This window comes from Sciurus carolinensis, chromosome 4 (genome assembly GCF_902686445.1).
Source record: "Sciurus carolinensis chromosome 4, mSciCar1.2, whole genome shotgun sequence".
Classification (NCBI taxonomy): domain Eukaryota; kingdom Metazoa; phylum Chordata; class Mammalia; order Rodentia; family Sciuridae; genus Sciurus; species Sciurus carolinensis.
Window position 1 is genome coordinate 18184044 of NC_062216.1, and position 17610 is coordinate 18201653.

General features: G+C 41.0%; 1 non-coding gene across 1 annotated transcript; it reads right to left on the bottom strand.

Annotated features, from left to right (window-relative positions):
* Positions 1–538: 538 nt before the first annotated feature.
* On the bottom strand, positions 539–611 carry Trnaa-ugc (transfer RNA alanine (anticodon UGC)). Its single transcript has one exon. It is a non-coding gene; the product is annotated as a tRNA-Ala (tRNA).
* Positions 612–17610: the final 16999 nt, after the last annotated feature.

A 17610-nucleotide genomic window follows, 5' to 3' on the forward strand; every position in this document is an offset into this window, starting at 1 on the left:
AGATTTCAGTTCAATCGTCTTGACGCTGCCTCCAAGCATGGCGGTCATCTGCACGCGATTCTCCTACCACCGTCTCACCTGCTTCCTGCTCTGCTGCCAAACTAAACATGTCATTGCTTACAAGCAGCCAGAGCAGGGTGGTGTGGTGCTTGTTGGTGGGCTCGATGTCATTTCCATTAGAATGCCCCTTCCTCCTCATCTCTGGGAGGTCGAGTGGTGTCCTGTGGTTCAAAGCTCCAACGCTCTAAGCCCACAATTGGTCTTTATGGTGTGTAGTGTCCCCTTCTTAGCATAAACTCAGACATGACCTAAGGTGCTTATAAGCTATGAAGACACTCCTATCACTCAGCACACTCTAAGGGTTTTAGAAGATCCACACCAGCAAAGACCAGATAAATTATTCTATTATACCAGCTCAGATGTCCCCTACCCTTCCTCCCCCATGTACCCGAGACTCCCATTCAGAATCCATGTCTCCCTTGCACACCCCAGTAAATGCTTTGCTCTTACCACATTCTACCATTTACTTATTTATTTTTGGTGATGCTGGGGGTTGAACCCAGGGCCTTGTGCATGCAAGGCAAGCACTCTACCAACTGAGCTACATCCCCAGCCCACATTCTACTATTCATTATAGTTAGTCATGTACTAGTCCTTCTTCCCCATAAGCTGCAAGCTTTTTGAGGACAAAATATAATTTATTAAGTTTCCTAATCCCCTCTGTGCTAATCCAATGGCACCATATTTTGTTTTTCAATGAATTTAATAAAGTCTTTATTGCTCATAGAAGAACTCTTCCCCTTTAAAACCAATATTAAGACCTCTTCTGCGGATTCATTTTCCAGTGATGTTGTGAATGATCACATAAATGATCATCTTCATTTTCTTGGGGATTCCCTATGGATGGAAAAAATTTAAATCACAGTTTATTGATTATTAAGTTAAATATGACTTCCAATGCTTTAAATCGATGTGGCTGAAGCAATTCTTTGGTTTCTGTTGAGGGGAACAGATTCACAACAGTCTCATTTTCGTTTCAGAGCTTTGTGAGCTTTTCTTAATTCTCCAATTTTGGGTAGCCTATCATTTAAACCTCTTGGAAGAATTCCTGGACTTCTTGCAAAGCATCATTGGTTTTTTAAAAAGATTCTATATAAAGTGCACACATTCTGCCATCACTTCTTTGTTTTCTTTCGTTGAATATCTAATAAGATACTGCACTGAGTGACAATAAACCAGAGCTCTGAGGAGTCTCCAGGGAAACCATATTCCACAGCTTCTCATTATGTGTGAGGTGATTTTGAGGTGTAGGAATACAATGTGGTTTAGTGAGAAAACTACTGAAATGAAGCGAACATTTTTGGGTTCTAGTCTCTAGTTCTCTTGTTCAGCCTTGTGATCTCGAGGCTCGGTCTCCAGTCAACAAATATTTACTGAGCACATACATCGTGTCAAGTCCTGTGATAGCCTCTGGGAATAGAGGGAGAGGCCTAGGAGCATATGGTTTAGGGAGGGTGACAAACACTGAAAATAATCAAAGAAGGTAATAGTGCAGACCTTAAGGGCGTCATCTGACCTTCCAACCTTAGGCTTCTGGGTATGGAATGTTTATGGGCTCCTGAACAGTCCACTTTTCAGCATCCCTGTCTCTTACTGTTTTTTTTTTTTTTTTTGGTGCTGAGGATCGAACCCAGGGCCTTGTGCTTACAGGGCAAGCACTCTACCAACTGAGCTATCTCCCCAGCCCCTTCTCTCTCTTACTTTTTATAGCAGCATCTGATTTACCTTTATGCCTCACCTCTACTCCATCCACATGCTAAGCTGAACCATGAAAGCTGGCCAGGGATGGAAGTGGGGGTGAGGTTGTTTTCACTTTAATTGATTTGAAACTCAGAAACAAGCAGTGGAAAAGACATATAAGATCAAGAATATAAGTAAGTTGCTGCAGAAGCTCCGCTGTCTCCTTTGCTCCTCAAGAGCTCTGCCTGGTGGTGGGTCTCGGCACAGCTCTCATACAGTGAAGCGCTCGCAGCTGTAGTTTGGATCTGAAATCTCCTCCAAAGGCCCAAGAGCTAGAGGCCCCCAGCTTGGTGCTGTTGGTAGGTGGGAAATTTAAGATGTGGAGCCTCACAGGAGGTCTTCAGGTTGTTGGGGCTGTGACTTTGAAGGGGACACTGGGACCCCAGCTGCTAGGCCATAAGGGGAATAGTTTTGCTCTGCCAGCCAAGAAATCCTACCGTGGTACCTGTGTGCTGCCCAAGGTCCAAAAGCAAATGCACCAACTGATCATGAACTGTGAGCCAAAATAGACCTGTCCACTATGTAAGTTGATTATCTCAGGTATTGTAACAGTAATGGAAACTGACTAAATGCCTTTTAAATCAGAAGAGCCAATCAAAACAATTCCTAATTCCATATAGAAAGAAGAAAAACTTGAGAATTCCTCAAAAGTCCTATGAAAGAAGAGCAATGAGTAGGGACTAGCTCTACCAAACACACAATAAACTCTTTATAATTAAATCCATGCCCTACCAATGTGTGACTAGATAGGTAGGAGAGGTTGTTGGCCCATGAAAGTTCCTGGAATAGATCAATATATTTTTAAATAAGGCTGTAGGGAAATAGGCCCTCTCAAACATTAATGGACAGAGGATAAATTAATGTCATCCTTGTGAAGGTCCATTTAGTAGTGATGAGTTAAATGAGTGCTAAGTTACAAATGCTTCTTATATATCGACTCTGATATTTCAGTTCTAGAAATTTTTTTCTATAGTAATGCACATATATATGTATACACACACGTGTACACACACACAGTCACACATGTTGATGGTATTTTCTTGTGGCATTATTTGTAGAAGCAGACTAGAAGATATTCAACTCTCCATTAATAGGGACCGACTAAATAATTATGGCATATCTACATAATGGTTATTTCAGAGCTGTGCTGAGGAATTAGTGGGCCTTGAATGCATGACTAAGGAACAAGCTTGAGGATATATTGCTAAAGTAAAAGAAGCAAAGTACAACTATAGATTAAGGTATCAGTTATTTTAGAGAGGAGGAGGAAGAAAAAATGTACCTCTATTTGCTCCTGTATGCATAAAGTTTCTCTAAACCAAGATCTCTGAGTGTGTGGTGGGGGCAGGGAGGATGGGGGCAGCTGATAAATCTGCAATGGAATCAGTTTCAGACTAAATTATGTGTTCATGCAGTGTCTTTTAAGGAATTGCATTATTGGGAGACACAGCGTCCAGTATGCACTGGGCTGTGTTCTGAGGAAGAGGGAAGGCCAAAAGTGCAACTATGCAAGTGATTTTGCCCAAATTATCACTAGTGGAGGCAAATCGTCAGTTTCCAGGTTCAAAAGTCCACTGGCGATCACTGTTGTATGGTTGCAAATGCCGTGAGAATGAGCAAGGTTCCCGGATGTTGTGCTTCCTTTGGCTTGGTCTAGCTTTAGAAATGTTCAGGTGGAGGTGTGCATGGGCTCTGCTCCTTCAGTGACTCCCTAGCTCTATTTTGGGAAGCTCTGAACCACGGTATAGCCATTTTATGATCTCAGTTCACAAGACATAGTTTTTTTTGTGTTTGAGTCATGTGAATGTATTACTATCCACAAAATGACACCAAGAATATCTATGCCCATTGGTGCTGAAGTTATAATGTGGAAATGTCATTTATCCTTGTCTATCATTTGCACTGGGGGCAAGTTTCATTACAAATCATGTATTTTCAGGCAAAATGGAGCCTATCTTCCCAGAATTTTTTTCTCTTTGCTTAGGAATTGTAGTCATTCAAGCCCCTCTTTTGTAGACCCTGCGGCACACATTTCTTAAGAGGAGAAAGTGATGTCATTGTGAGTGTGGCCTGTGCGGTTAGAGACAACTGAAAAAGGGGGATCACTCTTGTAATGCAGGCTTGGAGACGTTCGTGTAAGGATCTTGGTGGTTTTCCATAAGTGCAGTCTTGACACTCACCACTGGATAGACACAAGAAAACATCTCAAGCTCAGTTTTCCTAGTATGCACTCACATGATTCCTACACCAGACTGTGTGTGTGTGTGTGTGTGTGTGTTGGCTTTTCTGTACATACCAAGGAAGCAGTTCTCTAGCAGTGAGGCCAACTCAGGGTCCTCAATTCTGACACTAATAACCTGGAGTTAGTGTCAGATCCTACGAATCTGTCCCCACTTCAGATGCAGCTGATCAGCCAGATGTAAACTGTGGTTTCCTCCAGTCCCTCTTGTAAGGGATCCCACGGAAACTACGCCAGAAATGGGAAATCACATAAGGGAGTTTATTAAGCAAACAGAGTGTCTCCCTGCAGGGTAAGAGAGAAAATGAGAGGGAAAGAGAAAGGGAGCACGCTAGAGAGAGTGTGAAAGCCAGGAGGATAGAGCAAGTGAGGACAGTCAGAAGGAAGGGAGAAGATGGCGGGGTAGCTACAGTAAAGCAATTGAATTCCACTGGGCTAACAGGGGACCAATATCAGAGAAGGATACTTGCAAGCTGACTGATGAACCAATAGCTAGCCAGGATGTTCACAGATTGACAAGTGTTGGGAGGCAGGGAAAATGGCTGCACCGAAAGGTCAAGGGGAGCAGCTTTGTACATTACACCTCTTTGATTTGACTAATTTGCTAGAGTGACTCACAAGATGCAGGGAAAAGTGTTCACTGGTTTATTACAAGGGATATTACAAAGAATACAGAAAAATACCAGATGAAGAGGCGGGTGGGTAGGGCAAGGCCCGGAGAAGGATGTACAGGGCCTCCCCATCCTGTCCAGCAGCGCAGGACCTCAGGGAGCCCAAGTGCAGAGCCGTAAGAGGCTCGTGAACCCATTCCTTTGCTGTGGCTTCGCTCTGTGAGAATGATCTAGTAAACCATTGACTGACTTTACCTCTAGTCCCTCTTCCTTCCCCTGAGGTTGAGGAGGTGGGGGAAACATCCCAACCTTATAATCTTACCTTGGTCTTTGTGGTGACCAGCCCCCATTCTGAGGCTAACCAGGAGACCCCAGCCATCAAATTCAGTAGAATACAAAAAACTCATCCCTCCAAAGATTCCCAGGGTCTTAGACTTTGTATGCCAGGAAACTGGGAGGAAGGCCAAACATATATTCACAACATCATGCCCACACTGAGGTCCCTCTTCAAGGTCCCTTCCTGCTCATGCTGCCTGGGGGGTCTTGCTGTACTTCCTGCTTGTCAGTTTGACATTTCCTAAAAGAGCGAGCTGTAAGAGATGGGGGAGTGTTTTCCCCTTCAGATCACTTCCATATGTTCAAAGCACAAGGAGCAAATTTGAATTGCTCCAGGGGCAGGAAGTGATTGAAAGACATGCACTGGAGAGACAGCAGGGAGTGGTGGGGACTGCAGAGCATGTCACTGTGACTCTAAGAAAGACAGCTGCTCCTACTCAGGTTCTGCTGGGTGATGTAAGTGGGAAAGAATTCCCAGCGTGACCTAATCTTCCCATTTTTCAAAAGAATTCAAAGCCACATTTTTTTTAATGGTGAAATTTTTAAGATTCTATATGAGCTGAACTAAAATATATGCAGGCAGATCTGACCTGCAGTTTCTAACCTGTGATTTTAGCCATCTCCTCATCTTTGACAAAACTTGCAAAGCCTTTTATAATTTAAATGTTTAAATAGTCCTTGGTGTGAAATCTTGCAAGATATTTTTCAAGGATGAATGTATTATGTATACTATTTTCCCATTGTCCTCAAGATAACTTTTTAAAGAGATGAAATTCCTTTTATAGAAAAAATATTGCCAAGGGTATTGTTTCCTCTCCTATGTAGAAGCTAGAAGGAAAAAGAGGGAGGGGGAGAAACTCATGAAAACAGAAGGGAGACCACTAGAGTTCATGAAGGAGAGCGGGGAGGGAAGACTGGAGGGAAAGGAGAAGTAGTGGGAGAGAAATGGACCAAATTGTTTGTGCTTGTATGAATATGTAACAGTGAATCCCATGAATATGGGCCAATTAAACATCTTTAAAAAGAAAAAAATATTGCCAGGTGTGGTGGTGCACACCCATAATCCCAGTAGCTTGGGAGGCTGAGGCCAGAGGATTGTGAGTTCAAAGCCAGCCTCGGCAACTTAGCGAGGCCATAAGCAATTTAGCAGGACCCTGTCTCTAAATAAAATACAGAAAAAGGACTGGGGATGTGGCTCAGTGGTTAAGCGCCCCTGGGTTCAATCCTGGGTACCAAAATAAATAAATAAATAAATAAATAAATAAATAAATAAATAAATAAATAATTGCCTTTAATATGGTATGTAACTTTGTTTTAAATGTTCAAGCATTTTCAAAAGGTGTGATCTCCCCATTGACTCAGCTATCCCACGCCTTGGTTTATACCCAAAGGACTTAAAATCAGCATACTACAGTGATACAGCCTTATCGATGTTTATAGCAGCTCAATTCACAATAGTTAACTATGGAACCAACCTAGAATTCAACAGGTGAATGGATAAGAAAATGTGTATATATACATATATACAATGGAATATTACTCGGCTTTAAAGAGGAATGAAATTATGGCATTTGCCAGTAAATGGATGGAACTGGAGAACATCATGCTAAGAGAAATAAGCCAGTCCCAAAGAACAAAAGGCTGAATGTTTTCTCTGATATGTGGATGGTAATTCATAATAAGGGATGGGGACACTAGGGAAGAATAGAGTCACTTTAGGTAGAGAGGAGTGAAGGAAGGGGAAGGGATTTGAGGGTAGAAGGGATAGTAGAGTGAAACAGACATTATTACGTGATGTGCATATATGACTGCATGACTGATATGATCCTACAATATGTACAATCAGAAAAATGAGAAATTTTATTCCATTTATGTATGATTTATCAAAATTTAAAAATGTATTCTACTGTCATATATAACTAATTAGAATAAATTTTAAAAAATTAAGAAAATGCCCTGTAGCAAACCTGTTACTGAACCCTAAAATCAGATTCATATACCCAGAGTGCAGCAACCAACCAATTACTGAATGCACATGCCTGAGGTAGGGAAAATTTAATCAAGGAGGTAGGACTGAGAATGTGGGGAGAACCTCATGTCCGCCTTTCCCCAGAGCATGAGTTACACAGGGAAAAGGGTGCAGAAGGAGGAATGAGTGTGGGGACCGGTAGTTTAACAAGTTTTGATAAAAATCAATGTTTTCAGAGTCCTTGGTGCTAATGGACAACTGGTAGGTTATTGAGCAATCTGCAGTCTTGAAAATGGAGCATGTAAATCACCCTGTATGACAAAGATAACAAGGTTATCAGTTGGTAATTATAGGAATGGGAATTGGCACTCCTGTCAGCTTTACCAGAGGAAAGAAAGGATGCGCGCTGTCTTGGGTATTCTTAGAATGTTAAGGAGGGAGGGAGACTGGTTCAAGCCTCTCATGAGAAAATATTTTATTTGTTTCTCTCCTTTCTTTCCTCTTCTCCTCCTCCTCCTCTTTCTCCTCCTCCTGTGGAGTTGGGGATCAAGCTAGGCAAGTACTCTACCTCTAAGCTACATCCCAGCCCTTGTTAATTTCTTTAGGGGGATTTGATTATAAACATAGTAAAGGTTTAGACACTTTCAACATAAAAGGGTTTAAAATAGAAATATGCTTAGTCTGTAACTGCAGAGATACCTGAATGCTCATTTTACTCAAATTGATTAATGCAAATAAAAGGTAAGACTCAGATGTCTATGTGGAGCTGTCTGATAGATGATACCTTTTCTATTAATCCAAGGTAAAAATTTTCCAGGTCCTTAAGTGATTGTCTTTAATGTCTCCTGACATCTGGGTAAAATTATACAGCAGTGCATAGGAAAGAGAAATCACTAAAATCATCGAATGCAAGTTAACCACTTTATGACCAAGGAAAGCGAAGTCCCTCTGGGGAAAATTTGTTTATCAACATGGCACCATATCATGCTAAGGCCAGGACTAGCCCATGCTGGTTCCCATGCAGACACCCACATCTCCACGCATCTACGTATGAGATAAGCTTATGTCATTGGTACCGTTGATTGGGATATGAAAGTTACTGTTGATTATGATATCCTCATTATTGCATCTAACTTTTTGGATATAAACTGAGAATGGTAAGGGTATTCTAATTCCTAATATCTAGGAATAGAACAACAGGAAGGGGTATAGGTCCTGGCAACTCTCCAACCCTCTCTGCTCTGTAAGTCATTTAACATAAAGCAGATACTTTTTGAAGAAATGATGTCAAGATTTCTAAATCAAAATAATTTTCATTTCCAGCCCTTCCAATGCCTGGAAAAGGTTTCTTGTAATGCTTGAGTTTGCATTGTGCTGTCAAAACGCCCTTGGTGAATGCTCGTGCAGAACTGAACTGGGCAACATCAGGGGCACTGTGACATGGAAGAAGCTGAAATTGGTTCAGAGGCACCGTGTGGTGATGCCAGTCAAGGACCTTCTTTGTCCTGGAAAATGGCTAGTTTCATGACGGACAGTCAAAGGTGATGAAACACAGAAGTATAAAAATCTTATTTGTTAAGGTTAACAAATTCCTTAAGCAGGTCTGGGATAATAACCAGGAGCAAAGCTTTGGCAGGGATGACACAGATGAGCCATGACTGTGTTCAGAGGCACTGGGGGGTACAAAGCTGGGGTGTGGTTTTCTTTACCGGAGGGAGGGAGGTAACGGGTTTCCCTCCTGTGTTTCAGTGTCTTCATTTTTCAATCTCACTCTTCCACCTGCAAAATAATTCTTTTATTTTCTGTTTGCTCTATTAAGGGAAAACATTCAAAATGGAGTACCCTCGGTATGGGGTACTTAAATGGAGTTGGGAGGCCACTGTTAATCAGATCTCAGACACATCTGCAGCTGACCATTTGAACTGCCCTTCTCCTTACCCAATGTCAAAGCTGACCTCAGGACTGGGTCAAATCAGATTTCTGAAATAGTATTTGTTACCCTCTGCGGATTTTGTGGACAATGGATCCACCCCTTCTGAAAAACTAAACAGAGACTGAGATCAACAGTAAATTTTATTTTTTTATTTTTATTTTTTGATGCCAGGAATTTGGTACGAGGGGTGCTTAACCCCTGAGCCACATCCCCAGACTGTTTCGGTTTCTATTTTGAGACAGTGTCTTACTAAGTTTCTGAGGTAGGCCTTGAACTTGCGATCCTCCTGCCTGCACCTCCAAGTTGCTGGGATTACAGGTGTGCACCATCGTGCCCAGTTCCAAATACCTTTCTTACGGGACATCTTAACTTCTTTTTTAAAGAAGATATCTTAATTTTTTTCCAGCACCAATCATGATTTCTAACAAGTGATATAATTTCCAATCCCTTTGTGGTTTAAAGCCATAAATACAACTGCCATCTTGTAAAACCTTGGAGCACATTTTCAAGATTGCTTAAAATCGTGTTTTCCTGGATTGCAATTCTAAGTAGCCACAAATAAACGAATATCATTTTATTTGTTCTCCTCTAGGTTGATTTTGTTCTTGGTCAATAACCACTTCAGAACAAATTCCCAGAAGTCAAGCTTTATACCTAATCCACTTGCTTAGAATCTACGTTTCAGTTTGGTCTGCCCCTCATCCCCCACAGGTGCACTTCAGAGCGTCATCTATCCTCTTCAGTAGCTGTTTTCTGTGACCTGCAGTATTTTCAGACATTTTTGAGTGCCACGGAGAATTTGTAGTTCTAGCATGGGACACCAGATGTGGTAGGCTGGATAATGGCCCTCTGAAGTATACACCTCTTAACCTCTGAAACCTGTGCCTCTTACCTTAATTATACAAGAGGCTTGCAGATGTGACCAAGTTAAGGATTTTGAGATGGCAAAAATTACACTGGTCTGTTGAGATGGGTCCTAAATCCAATCTGAAGGATCTCCTAGAAAGAGGCAGGAGGGATCTGATTAGACAGAAGAAGACAGCAATGTGGCCACTAAAGTGGAGTGCTGTGCCTCCTTTGATTAGTAAGGAGGGGCCCATAATCCAGGAAGTAAAGAATGTGTAAGGGAATGCATGAACCAAGGAATGGAAGGACCCAGCCCTAAAATGCTAGAAGAGGCAAGGAAAGAGATTCTTCCCTAGAGATTTTGGAATGAGTGGCAGGACCTTGCTAAAACCTTGATTTAGGGTCAGTGAAACTAATGTCAGATTTCTGACCTCCATTAGTGTAAGAATATAAATTTGTGTTGTTTTTGTGTGTTTATTACAAAATTCATAGTAATTCATCACAGCATCCATAGGAAAAATAATTCATAGGATATCCTGGTTATCAGGAATGTTACTCAAGAACAGAGAAAGAAAACAAAACAACAACAAAAAAGAATAAAATTAAAGGATAGAATTAATGCTAATTAATTTAAAAAATCATTTGCAGATAAATGGATGGAATTGGAAAATATCATGCTAAGTGAAATAAGCCAATCCCAAAAAAACCAAAGGCCAAATGTTTTCCCTGATAAGTGGAGGATGATATATAATGGGGTTTGGGGAGTGGGGGTGAGAGAAGAATGGAGGAACTTTAGGTTACGTAGAGGGAAATGAGAGGGAGAGGGGTATGAAAAATGGTGGAATGAGACAGTCATCATTACCCTATGTACTTGTATGATCACATGAATGGTATGAATCTACATTGTGCACAACCATAGAAATGAAATCATGTACCCCATTTGTGTGCATTGAATCAAAATGCAGTCTGTGAAAGCAAAAAAATAATTAAAAAACAATCTCACTGAGGTGGATGATGGAGCTCTTAGAAAATGACCAATGAGTAGAAAATCTAACAAAAGCATCAGCCACACTTTTCCTGTTTTTCTCCATGTTTGCACTGTAATAGAGACTCAAAGCCTGCTTTTACTAAAAGTACTGACTGTCCCTTGGGCCTGCAGCTGCTTGCTATGCTATCTTAAACTTTTGGGTCAGATTCCTGTTAATCATTAGGAAATATCTGTTGAAGAAAAAATTGGTACTACAAGGTTGATTAGCCCGGAATTTACCCAACCTCTTTCTTGTCCCTGCCTTTAAGGCTGAAGACGCCAAGATAAGAGTAACTAAAATTATTTTCAGGATTCCAGGAACAGTGAGTCTTATAGATAGATCATCCCTTGGTGGGAACTGAAGTTGTCCCATAAACGGGGGAAATTATTCCATGATGGGAATGAAGTCTGTTTCCCCCAAGTGGGAGCAATCATCTCATGGTAGGAATGGAATTGTCCCCTCAAGAAGTATGGTTCCCCTGGAACCAACATGTCCTTGAGAATCTGACTTGAGAAAATGATCAATCACACTATATTGCTTGACTACGCCTGTTTCTTACTCCCCATTATTGTCCTTGCCCTAGACCAGCCTTACTCTCCTATCTGTAACCTGAAGGCGGGGCTTAGGATGCAGGTCCTCTTTTCTTCCCAGTATGGCCACACTGAGTAATAAATTCCTTTCTTGCTTCTTCACCACTTGTCTCTGTGATTGGACTCTTTTTAAATAGTAAGTCAATAACATTTTATTGAATAATAAGAGATGTATAGTGTGCAGTGACTGAGTAGAAAATAAAAACATTATGTCAAAGGGAAACAATAAAGGTCAGTTATACTTCTTACTTGTATGCAACCTGATGCTTTATGAGGAACGTAAGTGGCTAGTGGGTTATGGGTGGAGAAAAAGTTTATTAGGCAAGAAGAAGGTAGGAGATTCAAAAAGGTTAACATCCATATTTTCCCCACTGATACACAATATAGATATTTCTTTCCCTAAATGTATGGGAGGACATCACTGCAAAAGTGTTTAAAGTAAATATACTTCAGTTTTCTCACTTTCTTCCAAGTCAAATGTCTGACATTTTTTCACAGACAATTAAAAAAAATTGGTTTCCAGTGAGATTCTAATTTAAAGGAGATAATATCTTACCAGAAAGAAATATAAAACAAATTGAATTATCTATTCCTGATGAATTTATAAACAAAGCTGGGAAGGGACCTAAAAGAGCCAAGTAACTGTCTCTGTCCCTCCATGTTAGAGACTTTTGAGTGGCATTGCAGGTTGGAAGGAGAGGATGTCTCTCTGAGGAAAGACGATCCTACCTGGATGGTGTTTCCTCTGATTGGAAACACCAGATGACTGCATCTGGTCTTTTGGGATCCTCCAGACTCATCCCTCTGCCCTAGGTACCCAGGAGTGCCAAAGCTGACCAGGACTGAGAGAAAATTCCTCACCTTAAGGCTCTGTACCTCTTCATAACCATGAGCCTAACCACAATTGGGCCCTCTGAGTAGCTTCTTAATTTCTGGAATCCGTTCTTCCATATTTCACAAGGAATACTCCACATACCTCTAATCCCCCATCCTACCAACTTGCCTATCAATTTGCCTCCATGTTCACACACACAAAATAGGAACCATCAGACATCTTCCATCTCCTCTTCCCCAAACCAGACATCTTTTCTTCCCTACCCCTTCTCTTTTCCTTCTTTTATAATGGAAGTCAAGTTCTTGCTGCTATTGGAGATACGTCCTTCTATCTCTGTGCTGGATCCCTTCTGGCCCTATCTTCTCAGGGACCTTATCAATTGATTGTCTCCTTTCTCTCTTATAAATCCAACCTTCTTTCCCCTGGCTCTTTCCTTTTAACTTTTAAATATGTACTTTTCTTTTTTTCTAAACTGCCTTTCAAACTCAAGTCTGCCTTCAGCTTTGTCCTCCTTCATTTCCAGGAAATTTCTAAAGAAAATTTTAACTTCTTGTTTCCACTTTCTTACCCTTTATTCACTCTTCGAAAGAATGTGATGTGTGTCTCGCCTATTCCTCTTTATTCCTTACTGAAGTTGCTCTTTTCAGGTCAACAATGAGCTTCTTATTGTGAAACTACTACCAAAGTAGTTCTATTCTCTCCTAACCACGTGCCCCCCAATGGGGGGCACAATGGTGTGTTAGCATCCACATATCAGAGAACATTCAGCCTTTGGTTTTGGGGATTGGCTTATTTCACTTAGCACGATAGTCTCCAGTTCCATTCATTTAGTGTCAAATACCATAAATTCATCTCTCTATATGACTGAATAGTATTCAGAAGGGAGGGGGAATGGGAATAGGAAAGATAGTAGAATGAATCAGACATTACTCTCCTATGTGCATATATGATTACATGTAATTCTACATCATGTACAACCAATGTAATTCTGCATCATGTACAACCAGAAGAATGAAAAGTTATGCTACATTTATGTATAATAAAATACATTCTACTGTTACATATAACTAATAAGAACAAATTTTAAAAAGAAATTAATTGCCAATTGTGAATACCTAATTTGTTAGGTTTTCCAGTGGGATTTGACCCAGACTTAAGGAATGTTAGGACCATAGCTCTAAAGTGAGAAAAGGCACAGAACAGATGCTTCCTCATTTACCCTTTCTTCCCACCTCTAGCCTCATTTATTCAGTCTCTTTCATAAGTTCCTCTTTATCTGATCATGCCTTAATCAGTTTTATTATTATCTTGGACCATTTTCCTTTTTATTCAATAATAATTCAGTAGGTGATTTCCTGCTTACCCTTTGATTGCTGAAGTTTCCCTTGGCTTGTGAGCCATGAGGTAATAAGATGACTCTTAATTTCTAGATGAGTTGTTCTCAACCTCAGGTGTACTCACCTTCCTGCTAGAATTTCCTATAGGTTATTCAAAATCAAATGATCAAAACCAGAAGTCATGAACCTGTTCATCCTCCTGCATTCCTCACCTTAGTAAATAGTGCAAGATACTCTAGGGATCAAAATTCTTGGTCTCCCTGAGGAATAAATCAAACCATTCACTTGTTAAGTTGACTTCCTAAATATGTCTCAAATGTCACCATGTCGCCTTATTCCCATGACTCAAAAACCCACATCCAGGTCCATGAGAATCTCTAACTGGTGTTATGGACTGAATGTTGTGTCCACTCCAAATTCATACTTTGTTGCCCTAACCCTGGTTACTTAGAGGTGGGGCCTTTGGGAGGGAATTAGAATTAGTTGAGTTCAGAAGGGTAGGACCATTGTGATGGGATTAGTACCCTTGTAAGAAGAGACAATGAAGAGCTCATTTGCCCTCTCTGTATTGTATGATGGCGGAGTATAAAGGCAGTCATCTGCAAGCCAGGAAGAGAGCCCTCACCTGCAGCCACATCTGCTGGTGCCTTGATCTGGAATTCTCCAGTCTATGCTATTTTGTTATGACAGCCCAGGAAAACAAAAACTCCTGGATTATCACAGTTGCCCCTAACAGAACACCCCCTTTCCTTTTGCAATGTCCAGAGAGATATTAAGCAGAAATCATGTTGATCCCTTCCATGAAACTTTTGTATGGTACCTTGATTTAGTCGGCTTTTTCATTTCTGTGACCAAAAGATCTCACAAGAACAATTTTAGAGGTGGAGTTTATTTGGGGCTCATGGTTTCAGAGGTCTCAGTCCACAGATGGCTGGCTCCATTCCTTGGCTGGACCATTCCACCCCTGGCTCCACCTGGCTGGCCCCAGGTGAGGCAGAACATCATGGCAGAAGGGCGTGGCAGAGCAAAGTGGCTCAGGACATGGTACCAGATTCCCCTCATCACCAACAAAATATAAACCTCAATGGCATGACCCAATCGATCCAGCTTCTCCAGCTACACCCTACCTGCCCAAAGTTACCACCCAGTTAATCCCTGTCAGGTAGGTTAAGGTTCTCATAACCAAATCATTTCACCTGTAAACTTTTTTGCATTGTCTTACACATGAGCTTGTGGGGGACACCTCATAGCTAATCCATAATACCCTTGTCCCTAGGATGAAGTCCACATTTCTCACTCCTCCTACCACATCCTAGGTCCAGCCTTATTGCCTTTCTTCCAACTCCCCAGCAATGTCAACTCTTTTGTCACCAGGCTGTCATGCTTCCTATTCTTCCTCTCTGTAGTTTACCAATTATTGAATACCTCTCATCCTCATCAGAAAGATAGCATGAGGAAGTGATTAAAAGCTTGAACTCTCAATTCCAGACTTCCTTGGTTTAAATCATGACTTAACCATCTGATCTAGGGTAAGCCACTTAATTTTTCCATGCCTTGGTTTTCTGATCTGTAAAGTGAAGATAATTATATCACCTACCACTTAGGATTGTTAAAAAGACTGAGTGTGTTCCTCTTTGTAAGGTGCTTAGAGTAGTACTGACAACATGGTAGGAGATGTCCTAGTGTATGTTAAAGAAGTAAAATGCATCTCCAGATTCTCAATCTAGATGTTATCGTTTCCAGAAAGTGTTTCAGCTTCTCTCTCAACCTCACACCTCAGTCTGGATCAAGTGCCCCTTCTCCTCCTCCCTGTTGGCATAAGCACTAGGACATCCCCAAGGGGGTTCATTCTGTGTTATTATTAGCTGTGTGCTTTTCCATAACCCCTACTGGACCATGAGCTCCAGAAAAATATGAAATGCATCAATCTTGTTTACTCCTCAACTCCCAGTGCCTAACAGAGTGTGCAGCATATATCAGACACTTAAGAAATATTTTCTGAGTGAATTAATATGTCATCAAGTTAGTAATAACTTATATGTGGCTATAGTCAATATTGATGAAGATCTACTTAAGAGACTATATCTAATCATTACTAGGAAAAATTGTGACTAAACCTATTAAAAATACCTCATATGGATGACAACTTGAGAAACTTTCAGTTGGGAGAATTTTCTTCTTCTTTTTTTGGTACTGGTAAGGATTGAACCAAGGGCCTCATGCATACTAGGCAAGCACTGAACTACTTAGTTACATCCCCATCCCTTTTTATTTTTAATTTTGAGACAGGGTCTTGTAGCATTGCCCAGGCTGACCTCGAACTTCTCATCCTCTGGCCTCGGACTCCCAAGTGGCTGGATTATAGGCATGCACCACTGCTCCCAACAAGTCAGGACTATTTCTGTTGCCAGTGACAGCAAATATAATAACCTAGTCCAACTGGATAAAGAAAAGAAAAGTGGGAATTTATTGGTTCACATAACTGAAGAGTTCACAGGGGGCTGCCTCTAAGGCTTAACCCAGCTCCTCAAGACGCAGGTGCTCTGCAGCTATAAATAGTGCTTTCCACTGCATGCATGTCATTTTAAGGCTCTAGGTGCTGCCCCCAGCAGCAAAAGACACATCCTCACTTCCAGCTCAAAAGAACAGATGACTTGCCATCTTTGGATTCAGTAAAGGCTTACATTGCTAGATTACAGACAGACAGACAGATAAGTCAACAAATGAGACTCTGCCTGAGGCACATCATCCCAGCACGAATCATCTTACTTAGGGAGTCTGTGCTCATTGAAGTACATGGACTGAAAAAGTAGACTCAACAGTTGGGCTGTAATTGTCAGAGGTTGAATGAATGGATGCTCATTGTGCCAGCTACCAATTTACGGTTTTTCTGCTCCAAATCCACCATTCATTTCCCTGTTTGTGTTCCTGGAGTTGAATTCTGTGAAGGTCTCTCGTTACCCAGCTGGTACACTATTGAGCTTTGTCTTTAAGAGGGCACTGGAGGCACATTCTGGGAAGAGGGAGCTTCTCTTCCTGGTGTGAGGGTGCCGGGCTCCTTCTTGTGTGTTTCTCAATGGTGCCGCTGCCAGCTTGCAAGACACATAATGGCACCCAGCCACCAGCAAGCTTCTTAGTGCTCTGCTGTGGTTTTCTGCTCACCAGCCTGGACCTGCTGGCTGTGGCTTGGCTCTGGAGCAGCACAAGTAACGACTTACTCCATTATCCAGTGAACCACAGCCACACTTCAAAACCCACCGCTGGGAGGGAGGCTCACATTCGTGTTTGGTCTTTCTTGGGGTATCAACTCTCATACTTAGTGGATTCTTGAGACTTTTCTTTTGTCTCTTATCTTTTATCTTTTATCACCCTGTTGTAAGTGAATAATCTTCCGTGTTCAGTTCTTTCTGTTCCAATTACTGTCTCCTAATTGGACCCTATCAGATACATTAATGTTAAAAACATCTGCTCTAGAGGCATAAAGACGTGGATTGCAATGATATCTATTATAATGGAAAAATAGAAGCAACCTCACCATCAAGCAAATTACAGGTCACTCACTTGTGAAAATGTGTAAAAATAAAATTAAAAAGTAATGGGAACAACCATAGAAAAATGGACTTATGACTTGAGCATGTGGAAGGATTTTTAAAAATAAGACCAAAAAGCAAAATGCAAGTTAATGTGAAGAATTTATGTGAAGAATTGTGGCTGTGGGTTTGACTCAATTAAATCAAAATCAAGGATTTGCATTCCATGATCGATGCTGTAGACAAAGTTAACAGATAGCAACTTGATGAAAGATAATACCTATGTCTAAAACTGAAAAGAATATTATAATATAGAAATAGCTCTCATAAATCAAATTGGAGAATCCAGTCACCAAAAGGGCAAGAGAACTGAACAGGCAATTTATAATAGAAGAAACTTAAATTACCACCACTTCTATTAAGAGATGTTCAAATCCACTGGGAATTGGAGAGAACAAAATTAAATGAAATACCGGGTTACACTCATCAGAATAGCACAAATAAGAGGTTTTTATATATATATATATGGAAACTTCAGTTGGTTTCCACCAACTAT